The 22279-nt window shown below is 41.0% G+C and overlaps 1 long non-coding RNA gene across 1 annotated transcript in view; it reads left to right on the top strand.

Annotated features, from left to right (window-relative positions):
* The window catches only part of LOC137570756 (uncharacterized), a 66353-nt gene extending 46926 nt beyond the window's left edge, over window positions 1-19427 (top strand). The window contains exon 3 of the long non-coding RNA XR_011031167.1: window positions 19365-19427. This is a non-coding gene — a long non-coding RNA (uncharacterized lncRNA). The remainder of the gene's footprint in view (window positions 1-19364) is intronic.
* The last annotated feature ends 2852 nt before the right edge of the window (window positions 19428-22279 follow it).

The following is a 22279-nucleotide window of genomic DNA, read 5'->3' as shown; positions in this document are numbered from 1 at the left end:
GCAGACTGCTGTCAGTTCAGAGGAACGGAATTTGTTACAGTAAACAAAAGAGATAAGCAAATGAAACTTGTACATCATTATTTACCAGCACTTCAGGAACTCTCTCAAACTCAGGTTACAAAACACATATTAATCGATAGTGTCCCTGTAACACTTACCTTACACTATGACTAACAATAACCTTTCTACAGCTACACCTAACATTAACCTTCCTGCAGCTTCACCTAACACTAGCCTTCCTGTTGCTATGGTTAACGCTAACCACTATAGTTGTGACACTTACCGATCATTGTGCCAAACTTCTTCATCCTAGCACACCACTTGACGAACAGCCACCACGTCAGTCGACACACACTCAACCCAAACACTTGCTGAATACATGTAAAAAATGATTGGTATACTGCATAGTATAAAATACAATTCTGTGTAGTTCCCTGCATAATATTACAATATTATGTTTTCTCATTTGTGGAGAGGATTTTCAAAGATTTAGTGTATGTTTTGAGTCAACTGAAAGTCATACCCATGTCTTCATCATATATCGATCAGTCGATACACACTCAAGCCAAACACTTGCCAAATGCATGTAGAAAATGATTGGCATACTGCATAGCATTAAATACACTTCTGTGTAGATCTCTGTATAATATTACAATATTGTGTTTTTTCATTTGTGATTTGTGGGGAGGATTTCAAAAAATGTTGTGTATGTTCTGAATCAACTGAAAGTCATGCCCATGTCTTCATCTAATAACAAACTAGCAGACAAATACCGCAATTGTGATTGTGTATGTGATAACATAATTTAACATAGTAATCCCATATTTGACAAGTACCGCTTGACTGGACTGGAAGTTTGGCTACAATAAAAACTGTTACTGAACTTCTGTTGACTAGCTGACATAATTCAATTAAAAGATTGCTCTGTTTCCATTTATTATGAGTGCTTTCCTTTCACTGCAACTCAGCTTGACTTAACTTGCTAAAAATTGCATAGTAATAGGTTTTTTAGTTATCTTAATCCATTAAATTATTTCAAAGCCAAACATAAAATTAGAATGCTGTAAAAAAAATAGTGCCTTTAATTTGTTAAACATTGGGGTAAAGGAAAAATAAGATTTATACTAAGGTGCATATAAAATTGAGAATTTAATCTGGTTATATATTCAATAAAAAGATACTGAATACATTTTTAATTGTGACTCATAAAGCCACATTTATTTTCCTTTTTGTTAGCTTTATGTGGTCTCTTGAAAAGCAGTATCAAGACTTGGAGGGAGGATCAACAATAATGGGGATCTACAGCTGTGGCCTTCAAACTGAGCACTTGAAAAAGACTACATAAAATCAGTTGGTGCATGCAGTGAAAACTCAGTGTCTAAATTATATGCAGTCCCAAAGATATTGTTTGGTAATGTAATATACACATTTTTACTTTTCCTGTGAAAGCCAACCTTGGTACTATCTCTTCCACATTCAAGTTTTCTTACTGATTCTTAGACCGTAGTCCACTTAACTTTTCTCCTGATTCTTAGACCGTAGTCCACTTAACTTTTGTCCCGAGTTTCTCCTACAAAATACATTTTCATATTTTAGAAAAATAGATATTTTAGGAAAATCGATAAACTAGCACAGTATCAGATTCAAATGCCCAAAGTAAGATGGGCCAAAAGGTCCGGGTTAATAATAATAATAAAAATGTATATTTTATAATAAACACATAAAACATATTTAAGAGAATTCACATGTAGCTAGAACAGACACAAGCTGATATAGCCATCACAGTAATAAGTGTTACATGCAATAACAATAGTTCATCATACAATTTTTTGATTGCTCCCCTGTATGGGAGGTTTTCAAATGGAATTCAGTCCCAAGTAGTGACCCTCACTATATAAACTAAAGTGGGCTCACACTGGGTTCAGAGTGTCTGTATGTACTTAACTACTTGCCGACTGCTCCACGCCAATTGGCATGAGCAGTGCGGCAGCCCCAGGACCGCTCCACACCGATTGGCATGAACGGATGTTTATGGGGTTGGCAGGAGATAGCGCGAAGGCTTGGGTTAGCAGGAGATCGCGCGCAGGCTGAAGCCTATCACAGCCGATCGCGCTGATAGGCTGGCCGGGGAGGGAGGGAAGTAAACAAAAACAAAAAAAATTATTTAAAAATAATACAAATAAATATTTATTAACCACTTCCCGACCGCTGTATTGACAAATGGCGGCCGGGAAGTGGACCCCGCAAGGACCGCCGTATAGACAAATGGCGGCGGTCTTTGTAGGGGCATGGGCGGAGCGATCGCGTCATCCGTGACGCGATCCTCCGCCGCCACTCGACTCCGATGACCCGCCGCAACATCCCGCCGGCCATACGGAAGCGATGGCGGGATGTTAACCCGACGATCGCCGCATACAAAGTGTATAATACACTTTGTAATGTTTACAAAGTGTATTATACAGGCTGCCTCCTGCCCTGGTGGTCCCAGTGTCCGAGGGACCACCAGGGCAGGCTGCAGCCACCCTAGTCTGCACCAAGCACACTGATTTCCCCCCCCCCTGCCCCAGATCGCCCACAGCACCCATCAGACCCCCCCCTGCCCACCCCCCAGACCCCTGTTTGCACCCAATCACCCCCCTAATCACCCATCAATCACTCCCTGTCACTATCTGTCAATGCTATTTTTTTTATGCCCCCCTGCCCCCTGCTCCCTCCTGATCACCCCCCCACCCCTCAGATTCTCCCCAGACCCCCCCCCATGTACTGTATGCAACTATCCCCCCTGATCACCTGTCAATCACCTGTCAATCACCTGTCAGATCGCCCGCAGATCCGACATCACATCATCACCCAAGCGCAGTGTTTACATCTATTCTCTCCTCTAAACACCCACTAATTACCCATCAATCACCCATCAATCACCCCCTATCACCACCTGTCACTGTTACCCATCAGATCAGACCCTAATCTGCCCCTTGCAGGCACCCAATCACCCGCCTACACGCTCAGATTGCCCTCAGACCCCCCCTTATCAATTCGCCAGGGCATTATTTACATCTGTCCTTCCCTGTAATAACCCACTGATCACCTGTCAATCACCTGTCAATCACCCATCAATCACCCCCTGTCACTGCCACCCATCAATCACCCCCTGTCACTGCCACCCATCAATCATCCCCTAACCTGCCCCTTGCGGGCAAACTGATCACCCACCCACACCAATAGATCGCCCGCAGATCCGACATCAGATCAACACCCAAGCGCAGTGTTTACATCTATTCTCTCCTCTAAACACCCACTAATTACCCATCAATCACCCCCTATCACCACCTGTCACTGTTACCCATCAGATCAGACCCTAATCTGCCCCTTGCTGGCACCCAATCACCCGCCTACATGCTCAGATTGCCCTTATCAATTCGCCAGTGCAATATTTACATCTGTTCTCCCCTGTAATAACCCACTGATTACCTGTCAATCACCTGTCAATCACCCATCAATCACCCCCTGTCACTGCCACCCATCAATCACCCCCTGTCACTGCCATCCATCACCCGCTGTCACTGCCACCCATCAATCAGCCCCTAACCTGCCCCTTGCGGGCAATCTGATCACCCACCCACACCAATAGATCGCCCGCAGATCCGACGTCCGATCACCTCCCAAGTGCAGTGTTTACATCTGTTCTCTACCCTAAACACCCACTAATTACCCATCAATCACCCCCTGTCACTGCTACCTATCAGATTAGACCCCTTATCTGCCCCTAGGGCACTCAATCACCCGCCCACACCCTCAGAATGCCCTCAGACCCCAGCCCTGATCACCTCGCCAGTGCATTGCTTGCATCTATTCCCCCCTCTAATCACACCTTGAGACACCCATCAATCACCTCCTGTCACCCCCTAGCACACCTACCCATCAGATCAGGCCCTAATTTGCCCCGTGTGGGCTCCTGATCACTCGGCCAAACCCTCAGATCCCCCTGAGACCCCCTTCCGATCACCTCCCCAGTGCATTGATTGCATCTATTTTCCCCTCTAACCACCCCCTGAGACACCCATCAATCACCTCCTGTCACCCCCCTAGCACTCCTATCCATCAGATCAGGCCCAATACAACCTGTCATCTAAAAAGCCACCCTGCTTATGACCGGTTCCACAAAATTCGCCCCCTCATAGACCACCTGTCATCAAAATTTGCAGATGCTTATACCCCTGAACAGTCATTTTGAGACATTTGGTTTCCAGACTACTCACGGTTTTGGGCCCGTAAAATGCCAGGGCGGTATAGGAACCCCACAAGTGACCCCATTTTAGAAAAAAAGACACCCCAAGGTATTCTGTTAGGTGTATGACGAGTTCATAGAAGATTTTATTTTTTGTCAAAAGTTAGCGGAAATTGATTTTTATTGGTTTTTTTCACAAAGTGTCATTTTTCACTAACTTGTGACAAAAAATAAAATCTTCTATGAACTCGCCATACACCTAACGGAATACCTTGCAGTATCTTCTTTCTAAAATGGCGTCACTTGTGGGGTTCCTATACTGCCCTGGCATTTTAGGGGCCCTAAACCGCGAGGAGTAGTCTAGAAAACAAATGCCTCAAAATGACCTGTGAATAGGACGTTGGGCCCCTTAGCGCACCTAGGCTGCAAAAAAGTGTCACACATGTGGTACCGCCGTACTCAGGAAAAGTAGTATAATGTGTTTTGGGGTGTATTTTTACACATACCTATGCTGGGTGGGAGAAATTTCTATGTAAATGGACAATTGTGTGTAAAAAAAATCAAACAATTGTCATTTACAGAGATATTTCTCCCACTAAGCATGGGTATGTGTAAAAATACACCCCAAAACACATTATACTACTTCTCCTGAGTACGGCGGTACCACATGTGTGGCACTTTTTTACACCCAAGTACGCTAAGGGGCCCAAAGTCCAATGAGTACCTTTAGGATTTCACAGGTCATTTTGCGACATTTGGTTTCAAGACTACTCCTCACGGTTTAGGGCCCCTAAAATGCCAGGGCAGTATAGGAACCCCACAAATGACCACATTCTAGAAAGAAGACACCCAAAGGTATTCCGTTAGGAGTATGGTGAGTTCATAGAACATTTTATTTTTTGTCACAAGTTAGCGGAAAATGACACTTTGTGAAAAAAAACAATTAAAATAAATTTCCGCTAACTTGTGACAAAAAAATAAAAACTTCTATGAACTCACCATACTCCTAACGGAATACCTTGGGGTGTCTTCTTTCTAAAATGGGGTCATTAGTGGGGTTCCTATACTGCCCTGGCATTTTAGGGGCCCTAAACCGTGAGGAGTAGTCTTGAAACAAAAATGACCTGTGAAATCCTAAAGGTACTCATTGGACTTTGGGCCCCTTAGCGCAGTTAGGGTGCAAAAAAGTGCCACACATGTGGTATCGCCGTACTCGGGAGAAGTAGTATAATGTGTTTTGGGGTGTATTTTTACACCTACCCATGCTGGGTGGGAGAAATACCTCTGTAAATGACAATCTTTTGATTTTTTTACACACAATTGTCCATTTACAGTTATTTCTCCCACCCAGCATGGGTATGTGTAAAAATACACCCCAAAACACATTGTACTACTTCTCCCGAGTACGGCGATACCACATGTGTGACACTTTTTTCCACCCTAACTGCGCTAAGGGGCCCAAAGTCCAATAAGTACCTTTAGGATTTCACAGGTCATTTTGAGAAATTTCGTTTCAAGACTACTCCTCACGGTTTAGGGCCCCTAAAATGCCAGGACAGTATAGGAACCCCACAAATGACTCAATTTTAGAAAGAAGACACCCCAAGGTATTCTGTTAGTAGTACGGTGAGTTCATAGAAGATTTTATTTTTTGTCACAAGTTAGCGGAAATTGATTTTTATTGTTTTTTTTCACAAAGTGTCATTTTCGGCTAACTTGTGACAAAAAATAAAATCTTCTATGAACTCACCGTACTACTAACGGAATACCTTGGGGTGTCTTCTTTCTAAAATGGGGTCATTTGTGGGGTTCCTATACTGTCCTGGCATTTTAGGGGCCCTAAACCGTGAGGAGTAGTCTTGAAACGAAATTTCTCAAAATGACCTGTGAAATCCTAAAGGTACTTATTGGACTTTGGGCCCCTTAGCGCAGTTAGGGTGGAAAAAAGTGCCACACATGTGGTATCGCCGTACTCAGGAGAAGTAGTATAATGTGTTTTGGGGTGTATTTGTACACATACCCATGCTGAGTGGGAGAAAGATCTCTGTAAATGGACAATTGTGTGTAAAAAAAATTAAAAAATTGTCATTTACAGAGATATTTCTCCAACCCAGCATGGGTATGTGTAAAAATACACCCCAAAACACATTATACTACTTCTCCTGAGTATGGCAATACCACATGTGTGGCACTTTTTTGCAGCCTAACTGCGCTAAGGGGCCCAAAGTCCAATGAGCACCTTTAGGCTTTACAGGGGTGCTTACAAATTAGCACCCCCCAAAATGCGAGGACAGTAAACACACCCCACAAATGACCCCATTTTGGAAAGTAGACACTTCAAGGTATTCAGAGAGGGGCATGGTGAGTCCGTGGCAGATTTCATTTTTTTTTGTCGCAAGTTAGAAGAAATGGTAACTTTTTTTTTTTGTCATAAAGTGTCATTTTCCGCTTACTTGTGACAAAAATTAATATCTTCTATGAACTCACTATGCCTCTCAGTGAATACTTTGGGATGTCTTCTTTCCAAAATGGGGTCATTTGGGGGGTATTTATACTATCCTGGAATTCTAGCCCCTCATGAAACATGTCAGGTGGTCAGAAAAGTCATAGATGCTTGAAAATGGGAAAATTCACTTTTTGCACCATAGTTTGTAAACGCTATAACTTTTACCCAAACCAATAAATATACACTGAATGGGGTTTTTTTTATCAAAAACATGTTTGTCCACATTTTTCACGCCGCACATATACAGAAATTTTACTTTATTTGAAAAACGTCAGCACAGAAAGTTAAAAAAAAATCATTTTTTAGCCAAAATTCATGTCTTTTTTGATGAATATAATAAAAAGTAAAAATCGCAGGAGCAATCAAATAGCACCAAAAGAAAGCTTTATTAGTGACAAGAAAAGGTGCCAAATTCATTTAGGTGGTAGGTTGTATGAGCGAGCAATAAACCGTGAAAGCTGCAGTGGTCTGAATGGAAAAAAAGTGGCCGGTCCTTAAGGGGTGTAAAGCCCACGGTCCTCAAGTGGTTAAAAAACAAACAGAATATTGGGGGAGCGATCAGACCCCACCAACAGAGAGCTCTGTTGGTGGGGAGAAAAGGGGGTGAATCTCCTGTGTGCTGAGTTTTATGGTCCTGCAGCATGGCCTTAAAGCTGCAGTGGCCTATTTAACTAAAAATGGCCTGGTCTTTAGGGGGGGGGGTTAACACTGCGGTCCTCAAGTGGTTAAATAGCAATAGATACAAAATGGCTGAGATATACTCGATGTCTCCACTCTTTTGGTGAACAAGTAAAATTCACTTCTTCAGGAGTAGCGTGTTACTCCGGGCTTAAAGGCTCATATACACTGGATTAAAAAGTGGATCTCATATTTATATGTCTCTCATTTATATTGAAAGTTCCCAGGTGTCAGAATCTTCACAGTTAGAAGCAAGGAGCGTGTTACTTGTATATCGATTGTAAGTCAGGGAAAACCAGCATGTTCTGTTTAAGCAGTTGTCTGCAGAACCATGTGGAATGAATGGAGGCTTCAGCGTGCAGCTCCTAGCACAGTATATTGACTAGGACAGTACATTAAATATTCTAAACTCTCTAAACTCACAGAAACGGAGACAACTAAAGTAGAAGAACTAATCCCTTTAGCGAAAATCCAGAAAGAAAGAAAAAAAAATCCTGACACCGTGGAAAGATCTGGATTAATAGAGGAGCCAGTGTTGTCTGGAGACACCACTGTCTAGTACTTTATTTTTATTTTTGTTTTGCTTTCTTTCTTTTTTAATCAAACATCTAATGTATGTATGTAGTTTTTATTCAGATGGATCTTTGCAAGTGAAATAAATAAACATAGGTTTCACCACTTAACCTTTAAGGGTTTTTTCTCTTAAAAACCAGAACAATGTTCACTTTTTCAGCACTGCTTACATTTATTCAGCAATAATATTATTACTACCTAAATGATCTATACAGTTTTTTCACCACAAATTAGGCTTTTTTCGGTGATAGATTTTGCTAAGAATTTTTTTTTAAATGCATTTTAAAGAGAATAAGTTTTCAGCCATCATAGTTTTAAAAATAAAATGTGTTACTGTAGATAAAACCAGCACATCTTATTTGCCCATTTGTCCCAGTTATTACAATGTTTAACCACTTGAGGACCTAGGGCTTTCTACCCCTTAAGGACCGGCCACTTTTTTTCCATTCAGACCACTGCAGCTTTCACGGTTTATTGCTCGCTCATACAACCTACCACCTAAATGAATTTTGGCTCCTTTTCTTGTCACTAATAAAGCTTTCTTTTGATGCTATTTGATTGCTCCTGCGATTTTTACTTTTTATTATATTCATCAAAAAAGACATGAATTTTGGCAAAAAAATGATTTTTTTAACTTTCTGTGCTGACATTTTTCAAATAAAGTAAAATTTCTGTATACATGCAGCGCGAAAAATGTGGACAAACATGTTTTTGATAAAAAAAAACCCATTCAGTGTATATTTATTAGTTTGGGTAAAAGTTATAGCGTTTACAAACTATGGTGCCAAAAGTGAATTTTCCCATTTTCAAGCATCTCTGACTTTTCTGACCCCCTGTCATGTTTCATGAGGGGCTAGAATTCCAGGATAGTATAAATACCCCCCAAATGACCCCATTTTGGAAAGAAGACATCCCAAAGTATTCACTGAGAGGCATAGTGAGTTCATAGAAGATATTATTTTTTGTCACAAGTAAGCGGAAAATGACACTTTGTGAGAAAAAAAAAAAAAAAAAAAAGTTTCCATTTATTCTAACTTGCGACAAAAAAAAATGAAATCTGCCACGGACTCACCATGCCCCTCTCTGAATACCTTGAAGGGTCTACTTTCCAAAATGGATCATTTGTGGGGTGTGTTTACTGTCCTGACATTTTGGGGGGTGCTAAATTGTAAGCACCCCTGTAAAGCCTAAAGGTGCTCATTGGACTTTGGACCCCTTAGCGCAGTTAGGCTGCAAAAAAGTGCCACACATGTGGTATTGCCGTACTCAGGAGAAGTAGTATAATGTGTTTTGGGGTGTATTTTTACACATACCCATGCTGGGTGGGAGAAATATCTCTGTAAATGACAATTTGTTAATTTTTTTTACACACAATTGTCCATTTACAGAGATATTTCTCCCACTCAGCATGGGTATGTGTAAAAATACACCACAAAACACATTATACTACTTCTCCTGAGTACGGCGATACCACATGTGTGGCACTTTTTTGCACCCTAACTGCGCTAAAGGGCCCAAAGTCCAATGAGTACCTTTAGGATTTCACAGGTCATTTTGAGAAATTTCGTTTCAAGACTACTCCTCACGGTTTAGGGCCCCTAAAATGCCAGGGCAGTATAGGAACCCCACAAATGACCCCATTTTAGAAAGAAGACACCCCAAGGTATTCCGTTAGTAGTATGGCGAGTTCATAGAAGATTTTATTTTTTGTCACAAGTTAGCGGAAAATGACACTTTGTGAAAAAACACAATTAAAATCAATTTCCGCTAACTTTTGACAAAAAATAAAATCTTCTATGAACTCACCATACTCCTAACGGAATACCTTGGGGTGTCTTCTTTCTAAAATGGGGTCATTTGTGGGGTTCCTATACTGCCCTGGCATTTTAGGGGCCCTAAACCGTGAGGAGTAGTCTTGAAACGAAATTTCTCAAAATGACCTGTGAAATCCTAAAGGTACTCATTGGACTTTGGGCCCTTTAGCGCAGTTAGGGTGCAAAAAAGTGCCACACATGTGGTATCGCCATACTCGGGAGAAGTAGTACAATGTGTTTTGGGGTGTATTTTTACACATACCCATGCTGGGTGGGAGAAATACCTCTGTAAATGGACAATTGTGTGTAAAAAAAATCAAAAGATTGTCATTTACAGAGGTATTTCTCCCACCCAGCATGGGTATGTGTAAAAATACACCCCAAAACACATTGTACTACTTCTCCCGAGTACGGCGATACCACATGTGTGGCACTTTTTTGCACCCTAACTGCACTAAGGGGCCCAAAGTCCAATGAGTACCTTTAGGATTTCACAGGTCATTTTTGTTTCAAGACTACTCCTCACGGTTTAGGGCCCCTAAAATGCCAGGGCAGTATAGGAACCCCACTAATGACCCCATTTTAGAAAGAAGACACCCCAAGGTATTCCGTTAGGAGTATGGTGAGTTCATAGAAGTTTTTATTTTTTTGTCACAAGTTAGCGGAAATTGATTTTAATAGTTTTTTTTCACAAAGTGTCATTTTCCGCTAACTTGTGACAAAAAATAAAATCTTCTATGAACTCACCATACTCCGTACGGAATACCTTTGGGTGTCTTCTTTCTAGAATGGGGTCATTTGTGGGGTTCCTATACTGCCCTGGCATTTTAGGGGCCCTAAACCGTGAGGAGTAGTCTTGAAACCAAATGTCGCAAAATGACCTGTGAAATCCTAAATTGGACTTTGGGCCCCTTAGCGTACTTAGGGTGTAAAAAAGTGCCACACACGTGGTACCGCTGTACTCAGGAGAAGTAGTATAATGCGTTTTGGGGTGTATTTTTACACATACCCATGCTAAGTGGGAGAAATATCTCTGTAAATGACAATTGTTTGATTTTTTTACACACAATTGTCCATTTACATAGAAATTTCTCCCACCCAGCATGGGTATGTGTAAAAATACACCCCAAAACACATTATACTACTTTTCCTGAGTACGGCGGTACCACATGTGTGACACTTTTTTGCAGCCTAGGTGCGCTAAGGGGCCCAACGTCCTATTCACAGGTCATTTTGAAGCATTTGTTTTCTAGACTACTCCTCGCGGTTTAGGGCCCCTAAAATGCCAGGGCAGTATAGGAACCCCACAAGTGACCCCATTTTAGAAAGAAGACACCCCAAGGTATTCCGTTAGGTGTATGGCGAGTTCATAGAAGATTTTATTTTTTGTCACAAGTTAGTGAAAAATGACACTTTGTGAAAAAAAAACAATAAAAATTAATTTCCGCTAACTTTTGACAAAAAATTAAATCTTCTATGAACTCGTCATACACCTAACATAATACCTTGGGGTGTCTTTTTTTTCTAAAATGGGGTCACTTGTGGGGTTCCTATACCGCCCTGGCATTTTACAGGCCCAAAACCGTGAGTAGTCTGGAAACCAAATGTCTCAAAATGACTGTTCAGGGGTATAAGCATCTGCAAATTTTGATGACAGGTGGTCTATGAGGGGGCGAATTTTGTGGAACCGGTCATAAGCAGGGTGGCCTTTTAGATGACAGGTTGTATTGGGCCTGATCTGATGGATAGGAGTGCTAGGGGGGTGACAGGAGGTGATTGATGGGTGTCTCAGGGGGTGGTTAGAGGGGAAAATAGATGCAATCCATGCACTGGGGAGGTGATCGGAAGGGGGTCTGAGGGTTTGGCCGAGTGATCAGGAGCCCACACGGGGCAAATTGGGGCCTGATCTGATGGGTAGGTGTGCTAGGGGGTGACAGGAGGTGATTGATGGGTGTCTCAAGGTGTGATTAGAGGGGGGAATGGATGCAAGCAATGCACTGGCGAGGTGATCAGGGCTGGGGTCTGAGGGCATTCTGAGGGTGTGGGCGGGTGATTGAGTGCCCTAGGGGCAGATAGGGGTCTAATCTGATAGGTAGCAGTGACAGGGGGTGATTGATGGGTAATTAGTGGGTGTTTAGGGTAGAGAATAGATGGAAACACTGCGCTTGGGTGGTGATCTGATGTCGGATCTGCGGGCGATCTATTGGTGTGGGTGGGTGATCAGTTTGCCCGCAAGGGGCAGGTTAGGGGCTGATTGATGGGTGGCAGTGACAGCGGGTGATTGATGGGTGGCAGTGACAGGGGGTGATTGATGGGTGGCAGTGACAGGGGGTGATTGATGGGTGATTGATAGGTGATTGACAGGTAATCAGTGGGTTATTACAGGGGAGAACAGATGTAAATATTGCACTGGCGAATTGATAAGGGGGGTCTGAGGGCAATCTGAGCGTGTAGGCGGTCGATTGGGTGCCCGCAAGGGGCAGATTAGGGTCTGATCTGATAGGTAACAGTGACAGGTGGTGATAGGGAGTGATTGATGGGTGATTGATGGGTAATTAGTGGGTGTTTAGAGGAGAGAATAGATGGAAACACTGCGCTTGGGTGGTGATCTGATGTCGGATCTGCGGGCGATCTATTGGTGTGGGTGGGTGATCAGATTGCCCGCAAGGGGCAGGTTAGGGGCTGATTGTTGGGTGGCAGTGACAGGGGGTGATTGATGGGTGATAGGTGATTGGCAGGTGATTGACAGGTGACTAGTGGGTTATTACAGGGAAGGACAGATGTAATTAATGCACTGGCGAATTGATAAGGGGGGGGGGGTCTGAGGGCAATCTGAGCGTGTGGGCGGGTGATTGGGTGCCCGCAAGGGGCAGATTAGGGTCTGATCTGATAGGTAACAGTGACAGGTGGTGATAGGGGGTGATTGATGGGTAATTAGTGGGTGTTTAGAGAAGATAACAGATGTAAACGATACATTTGGGAGGTAATCTGACGGCGGGTTTGCGGGCGATCTAATGGTGTGGGTGGGTGATCAGATTGCCCGCAAGGGGCAGGTTAGGGGCTGATTGATGGGTGGCAGTGACAGGGGGTGACAGGGGGTGATTGATGGGTGATAGGTGATTGGCAGGTGATTGACAGGTGATCAGTGGGTTATTACAGGGAAGAACAGATGTAATTAATGCACTGGTGAATTGATAAGGGGGGGTCAGAGGGCAATCTGAGCGTGTGGGCGGGTGATTGGGTGCCCGCAAGGGGCAGATTAGGGTCTGATCTGATAGGTAAAAGTGACAAGTGGTGATAGGGGGTGATTGATGGGTGATTGATGGGTAATTAGTGGGTGTTTAGAGGAGAGAATAGATGTAAACAATGGATTTGGGAGGTGATCTGATGTCGGATCTGTGGGCGATCTATTGGTGTGGGTGGGTGATCAGATTGCCCGCAAGGGGCAGGTTAGGGGCTGATTGATGGGTGGCAGTGACAGGGGGTGATTGACGGGTGATTGATGGGTGATTGACGGGTGATTGACAGGTGATTGACAGGTGATTGACAGGTGATCAGGGGGATAGATGCATACAGTAAACAGGGGGGGGTGGTCTGGGGGGGGGGTCTGGGGAGAATCTGAGGGGTGGGGGGTGATCAGGAGGGGGCAGGGAGCAGGGGGGGGGATAAAAAAAAAAATAGCGTTGACAGATAGTGACAGGGAGTGATTGATGGGTGATTAGGGGGGTGATTGGGTGCAAACAGGGGTCTGGGGGGTGGGCAGGGGGGGGGGGTCTGATGGGTGCTGTGGGCGATCTGGGGCAGGGGGGGGAGAAATCAGTGTGCTTGGGTGCAGACTAGGGTGGCTGCAGCCTGCCCTGGTGGTCCCTCGGACACTGGGACCACCAGGGCAGGAGGCAGCCAGTATAATACACTTTGTAAACATTACAAAGTGTATTATACACTTTGTATGCGGCGATCGCGGGGTTAACATCCCGCCGGCGCTTCCGTATAGCCGGCGGGATGTTGCGGCGAGCGAGCGGTGACAGGCGCCGGCGGAGGATCGCGTCACGGATGACGCGATCGCTCCGCCCATGCCCTTAAATGGACCGCCGCCTCTGTGGGTGAGGCCGTCCTGCAGGGCTCCACTTCCCCGCCGCCCCTGTGTAGTGGGCGGTCGGGAAGTGGTTAAATTATATCTCTAGTACAATGTATGGTGACAATATTTTATTTGGAAATAAAGGTGTTTTTGGTTTTCTTATTGTACTCTATCAATAATTAAAAGCCCCTATTTGCAAAAAAAAACAGTAATACACCATAATGGCATACATGTTTAAAAAGCCAAGTCCCTAATGTAACAATTTATGTATTGAATTAAATGTCGTAACTTTGTTTGTTTTTTCAAGTGTGTTGTATGGAGGCAGGTAAGGGGCAGAAGGGGTGAAATGATCTTGATATAAGTATAGAAAATGTTATTGATATAAGTATAGAAAATGTTATTTTCATTGTACTTTTTTTGCCCACTAGATGTCCACACAGTCTTCTGTCTTGTTGGAATGCAAGTCCAGCTGCATTTCAGCCAGCAGGAAGTGACAAGTTTTGTTTTTTACAATGCCATGATCACTGTTGCTTGTTTCAACAGTGATCATTATAAATTAGACACTTACAAATGTACAGGATATATTTATCTTTTAGATGTGAATATTTAACACACATTCGTTATAGTATGGGAGACCAACTACCTCATTATAATACACTGAAAGTTTGGAAAGGAATTTCAGTAAAGCCCTCACATTTAGCATTCCTTCATCTATGATAGGGAAACTTCTTGAAGTCTAGTACATGTCATATCTACAGTCATCTACATAACAAAGCAGTATCTCAGAAGTGCTGTCTTGTACATTCAGCTTTATCAGAATTTAATATTGTTAAAGGGAGATTATCTCACTGCAATCCAACATCTATCACTGTTAATAGCGGAAAGAGCTGTTCCTTTGATAAGCTATTTCAGATGGTATGTTATCACCTCAAGAAACACTACTGCAGCTCAAGAGACATTTGACAATCTCTGTCATCAAAAATGCTGCAAGTGGAACTAAAGTCAGGTAAAGAAAGCAATCCAATGTGCAGCAAAGTTGCACTTGCAGCAATCGCTAAAATCTTAACTTGTCCAAGGCTCCCTGCACATTGCAAATCTGATTTGCGATTCCAATTTCAATTTCGATTCCGATATGCAATTCTGATTTTCCCTGAATGCTATCAACAGAAAAACGCAGAAAAAACGCAGCATGCAGTAATGATTAAAAATCGGAATCGGAATTGCATGTAAAAAACTATTAAAAATTGGAATCACATGCAGTGTGCAGGGAGCCCAACTCCTATCTTCGGTGGCCATATCCTTGCCAGCATTTAGGATGGACTGAAAAATGTGTTCTACTTGATGACTCAAACTTTACCTGTTTCAGTTCTATCAATTAATATGACCTATGAGAAAATTTATGAGGACCTTGACCATGGAGGACTGGAGTTGGACAGCTCTAATCTAAAATCACAGCACACTGAAAACCAACATAAGCTCATCAATCATAAGTTCATCAAGATCATAAGTATAGAAAGAGAAAATAAGTGTTCTGAGGGCAAAACCTTGGGGCACCCCCACAGAGAGGGGGGCATGAAGAGGAAGTGATACCATAGTGTGCAACTCAGAACAACCTATTTAAGATATAGGAGGAAAGCAAGGAGAGAGCAAGACTCTGATTGCCCAGAGAGGAGAGGCAAAGATCAATCCATTGTGTCAAAAACTGAGAAGAGATCAGGAAGGATGAGAATAGAAAATAAGACTTGATATCTTGATGATAACTTTGACTAGGGTTATATCTGTTGAGTGCCTGGAGTGGGTATCAGAGGTAAACAAATGGGGGGCTGGTGAGGTGACGCACCCAGTCAGAGTGAAAATATGTTCTGCTATTTCAGTTTTTAGCACATTCTAGTCATGCAGTCAATATACTGTAGACCACTCACACTTCACTGAATACACTATGTTATTGCTGTTACATACAAAGGTACCAAATATCTTATATGTCTTCCTTGTTATATGTGATTTGAAGTCCATATTGTTTGTAGATTTACAGGCAATACATTTACCACAGCTAAAAAGCCTCTTGTTGCTAATCCAAATGTTTTTCAACTTTCAAAATAACATCAAACTAATTTATTCTGCAAAGTGCATACATGTTTATACATAATTTTATGCTTATTTAGTATTTGTAAATGAGGCTAATTTAAAATGTTAATTAACTAAAATTGGCAAATTTCCAGTTGATCATAGATACTGTATGTCACTCAAGCAAATATTATATGGTACTATTTGCAAAGAAAGTGTCATCTTATGCTAGGCACACACCATACAATTTTCTGGCAATTTTACCTGTCAGATCGACTATTTCCAACATGTCCGATCTGAATTTTGATCTGCCAGAAAATTATATGGTATGTACCTAGAATTATAATTTAATCCATGAATTGTATGGTGGATTACTTTTTTTTAAACCCAGCCCATTACAGAAAATGATAGAAGTAACTACAAATTAAAGCATAAATTATGACAGTGATCTGAGATTTATAACAAATATACAGATACTACCTCAAATCTATTTAAAGGACACCTGAATGAGAGGAATATGGAGGTTGCCATATTTATGTTCTTTTTAACTGCTTCTCGATTATTGCTATGTATCTACACCCCTGATCCACAAGTGAAGTTTTCAGGGGGTGTTGATATGTGTAGCAAGGATCCGGAAGTGGTTGAAATGAACTATTTATGAATCTCTGTTTGTTTGTGTTCACAAAGCTGATCAAAGTGCTTGTTATCAGTGAGATACCTGTAGTCAATCATAAAACAAAAGTTAAAAACACATAAATAACACTTCCTGTGTACTGTTCACAGTACACAAGATTAAGTGTGGGGACATCTAGAGGTCAAAAATTAAAAAATACATCCAATAAATGCGCAATACATTACAAAATAAATCCCCCATTAGTTATTGAGCCCCCCCCCCCCCCCACACACCCCCAGTTACTAAAATAAAACACTTGTAACAAAAGAAAAATTGACAGCATTTAAAAAAATACATACATAATAGTTACCTTAGAGACTCCCTAGAGACGCGCTATGATTTTTGTGAGCATAAGTTACTTTTGGTTTGATTGATTGACATTGATCTGTACATACATCAAGCCATCTTCAATTATCTCTGGCCAAAATTATTAGAAACAGAGGACCAACAAGACAGCCAGGCAATTTACATTTTTTAAAAGGAAATAAATATGACAGCCTCCATATTCCTCTTACTTCAGGTGTCCTTTAGCCAAGCACAGCACATTCAAACATTAATCCTAAAAACAAACTCCATTGAATGAGAAAAAAAAGACTACACCTCAACTCAGCATTAAGTCATCAATGTAGCTGTAGCATCTTCATTGTTCTAAAACCGATTTATAATAAAATAGCCAGGTCACTTTTTGCCAACTACAACCTATAATGAAATTTCTTTACACAAAGAAACAGTATGACGTGCCTCAGGTAGTTCTTATGTTCTTTTAAATGAGCTCGTAGGTAAAGGGATCAGATGACAGCAACATTTTCCCACATTATTGATCAACAGCAATCAATCATGATCAGGCAGATGTAAAAGTTGGAAAACTTAGGTTTTACTTGAGTTTTGTGTAAAATGTTTGGTTAAGCTTAAGAAGTGTTAGTCAGGAAAGGTAGCAGTCCTCAATCCTGCAATGTCACATTCGTTGAGTGTAAAAATCATGTTTTCCTAATCCATTGAATCATGTTTCTGCTATTACTTTATTACTTTGGTATGAATAATAACCGGCTGTCAAAGCAGAGCACGAGATGATTATTAACATTCTATTGTATTTCTTTTGGAATCCTTATTTATGTTTATAAGGACTAAAAACAGATAATTTACATCCAGCCGAGGTTTTCAACAACATGATGCTCTGTAAGAAAATGGTTTCATGTGTAAGAAATTTTACAAAAGTTAACCTATCCATTTGAACTGATACAACAGAAAAAAAATCATATAACCCATCATTATGAGTGGGTACAACTGAAAGATTCAGTTAAAATAGTTCAGCCTGACCAATTGGTAGTATAGTAAGTGTCAGAAATACTTTTTATGTTAACCTTAAAGCATAACTGTCAGGCAAAAAAAAAAAAAAAAATCAATTCTTTATTTTTATCTGGTAAACAAGTAATAAGGACGCTACAAGGCAATCCAAAAGTTAAAAATCGCTCTTATTTTTCTTCTCCATAAAAGATCATTCCCCAGTTTCCCTGGCTGTTATTTGGTACATCTGCTGCACAAATGCAGCCTGATCGGCTGAAGCCTCTTTCCCTCCCATCCCCCCCCCCCCACCCACACACACACACACACATCTCTGTTCCTCTCTGATTGGCCAATATCTCTCATGCTGAGACAATGCACTTTCTACTGTAGAGCTTCTCCATAAAAGATCATTCCCCAGTTTCCCTGGCTCCTATCTGGTACATCTGCTGCACAAATGCAGCCTGATTGGCTGAAGCCTCTTTCCCTCTCATCCCCCCCCCCCCCCCCACACACACACACACACACACACACCTCTGTTCCTCTCTGATTGGCCAATATTTCTCATGCTGAGACAATGCACTTTCTACTGTAGAGCTGGGTGGGAGTGTATGAAGACTGGGAGGAGGGTGGGAGAAGCATACACAGACAGAGTAAGGGAGGAAATGATGTCAGGATTGGCTTTAAGATAGACAGAGTCAAAATGGAAAATCCTAAGAAAGATTTTCTCTTTTTTTTACTATAGAAAAATCACTAAAATCAAAATGTGGACAGTGCAATACATGTGTTATGTAAGTAGAGCAAGTATTTATCTACTTATAATTGTGTTTTGTTTATTTTTTTGTGAGATAGTATGGCTGACAGCTCCTCTTTAACAAAACAAAATTGCACTAGACAAATGTAGCACAAACTAATTGTATAAAAAATATCTATATTGATATAACAAAGCACAGTAACTCTTAAAGGACCACAATCACAAAAAAATCACAAAATTTAAAATACTTGTAAAACACATACATACATTGGGCAGAGCGGTTGTCATTCACTAAGTGCTTTTAAAAATAAACAATACCCTGAGAATCCCCCAAGAGGAAATGGGCTAATCCAAAACCTGTCAGTTCTCTCAGATTTCTACTACCTACCGTAAGTGACAGAAATGTAGGAGAAATATAATTTATGTTTCATTTTGCTCTGGAAGAAACATACTTCTTACTTGGATATGTTTACATGTATTTTAAATGTTAAATTTTTTCGCAATAGTGGTCCTTTAATACCACTGGTTAAACACCTGTGTATTAAAACTAAGAAATAGTGACAATTCCAGGTTGGTGTATTGAATATACTGTAACAGGATGTAGAAAAATGTATCCCATTTCCCTACTTGAGTGCATTTTTGCAAGGTTGTGCATTTTAACATGATTTACCTAAGATTTCCCTTGAGTTACTTTATGCCTTTTACATCTTTACAGTTATATTTGCTTCAATATAAATAAAAGCTCCCATGCTAATCATGCCTACTGGCAAGAAAATAAGCTCTCTATGAAATGAGAAGTCCCTGAACGTAATTTGAAGCTTGCAATACCAGGAAGAGGAGGCTCATAAAGAAATAAGAAACATCAGCAGTTTGTAGATTTTATTTATTTTTGACTGTCTTTCTACTGTGACCATATTTCCACTATTTTCCAGGATTTCTTGAGAATAGTGGGATTTCAGAAAACATAACGGAGACTAAGGTGTTCTGCCAGAAGAAATTCCATTTATTAGTCAAATGGATTTTTATGCAGTGCTGACTTAAATTTGATACAAATAAGTTGCTCAGCACACATGGAGTAGTGTGTAACATAGCAGACTATTAATCCTCCATAATTGTGAGGCAGAAATATAATACACTAAACATTTCAGATCTTAATGACACGCAGGGGAAATAAAATAATAAATAAGATAGCCCCCCAAAATTTCACAATATATAAAAAAAAAATTCTGACATCTGTGTACTGACATCTGCGATATATACATTGTATGTCTCATACAGAAAGTTATGTGAAATATCTTATTTATAATATCAGTCGCACAGAACCCTGCAAATATTACAGTATGTACAGTATTCCTCCTGCCTGTATTATATGATCCCTTTAAATCCTTTCTGCATATAGAGATGTGTACAGGAATTTAAGTTTGCAACCTGGAGGTGCAGGACCTAGTCTTAGGGGTAGGAAGAATGGAACGGGAGGGCCTATCACTGCCCCTGGGTAGAGACCAGGTTTTGGCTTCCTGGCCAGCAGGAAGTCAGGTGGAGACCTATTCAGGCTGTCTGTGTTTGTGCAGCAGGTGAGCTGCAAAAGCTCTATGCAGAAGGTGAGCATGGAGTGGTGGCTTTTAGATTTAGCTGTTTAGAGATCATTGCTTAGTTTCGTGAGGGTCATTTCCATGGTTGAGTCAGAAGCAAGACTGAAGTTTTTCAAAAAGTGAGTTGCAGCAATTAGGATGTGAAGGGAAGAAGTAAAACAAGGAGGCAGATGGATAGGGCAGAGGGGTCTAAAGATGTTGGTGTGATTACATCCTTTTTGAAGGAGAATGGGAAAAGGACTGAAGAAAAGGATTGGTTAAAAAGTAGATATTAGGATTGGAATAAAGAATGATTGATGAGGAGAGCTGAAAGTTGAAGTTTGGAAGAGTAAGATCAAAAGCTGTGAACATGGACAGTATGCAGGGAACAGCTATCAAGAAAATAGAAGAGCAGAAAACAGAAGAATAGAAGAAAAGAAAACATAAAACAAAAACAACCTGTTGCACTGAGGTGGCATGGTTCCCAAAATAATGATAAATAATTGTATTTAAAGGGCCAGGATAGAAAACACTGAAATGTAATAGGAAAATAAAATTGCTATAACCATATGGGCTGTGAGTTAATAAATACACCAGATTTTCGAAACAATCATAGCACTAAACCGTTACTTTATTAGGGAAGTATCCCAAAGCAAGATAAAACACAGTAAAAACAATTTTGAATTGGATCTTGAAAGCTGACAGGACAGTGCCACTAACTGTGAGGTCTGTCAGCTTGCACTGTGTGCCAGCCATACCTTTGCCTTTTCTGGTTGATGGGGGGTAATAGATGCCATTGCTATAAAATGTCACCTAAATGCTGAATGGATAATTAAGCAATATACCATAAAGGCAAGACTGTAGTAAGCAACATGTGATGAGTATCACCACTATTTAAGAACAAAATAAGGTGGTAATACAAAAGTGCATTATTGAAATAAAGTGCATAAATCATTTAAGATGGCCACAAAAAGACAGCAAGCTGCACTTTTTTGCATCACACATCTGAATAACAGCTTTGCTGGCATCACATCTCACAAGACTCATACCGGCATTGTGTGGAATTGGGCCATTAGACTTTACATTATTAGTACTTAAACTCTCCCAGCATGCATCTGTACGGCACAGAGATAGAAAGGCATTATCATGTGACTGGGATCCCTGACTACTTCTAAGAGCATTTGAAGCCATAAAGGGTGAAGACATAAACTATAAGGCAGGGAACACACTTGTCTTTCAGTTTTCTGCGCGCGTTTTCCTGCATACTTTTTCTGCACACCAAGTGTGTTTCTATGCAGGAAAACACGCCCGTTTTTTTTCACAGCAGCTGATGTAATTGATAGAGAAAACTGACAAAATGTGCAGAATCATGATGCAGAATGTCAGTTTTTTTTCTGCGCACGAACAACATATTAAGTGTGTAATAGCCCATTGATTAACATGAGTTCTCAGTTTTTCTGTGCAGAAAACGCGCACGAAAACAGTCAAGTGTGTTCCCTGCCTAAGAAATATCTTACAGTTGTCACATTAGTGGAACCCAGTTTATGCTTTGCTTATTGTACTGTAAAACAATTTGCAAAAATCAATGTGAATATTTTAAAATTCACAATAAAAATGTGAAGGTAAAAATGACAGTGAAAGACTAATTGATAAAGCATGTTGTAGATGTATAAAATATGGGCATTTTAATTAAATCTTGTCCAAACATACAGCTGAACCGTCTAGGTCGCTTTCCCCTAATATTATTTTGCTTATGTGTTAAAAAAACATGTGAAAACATCTGTTTCGAGACTGTCCTATTCACCCTTCCAGCCCAGTGCTTTGCCCTCATGCTTTCTATATAATGAGCCCTGCGCTTAATTTAATCTAGTCATCAGAAAGTCATGGATGCATAACTTTTCTTCTGTTCACCCACATGCTCCTTTGTAATCTGCTCTGATCTCTTGCTCTTACATGTGCGGCCTCATTCTTTACAAGAAGGGAATGAAGTGTGAACCGAGCCCTGGAAACCATTTTATTTCCCTTGACTGCATTATGGGGGATATAGAAGTGACACAGC

The sequence above is a fragment of the Hyperolius riggenbachi genome, chromosome 4, assembly GCF_040937935.1.
Source record: "Hyperolius riggenbachi isolate aHypRig1 chromosome 4, aHypRig1.pri, whole genome shotgun sequence".
NCBI classification, from domain to species: Eukaryota; Metazoa; Chordata; class Amphibia; order Anura; family Hyperoliidae; genus Hyperolius; species Hyperolius riggenbachi.
The sequence above is the reverse complement of the archived record's forward strand: the minus strand, read 5'-3'. Positions and strand labels throughout refer to the sequence as shown.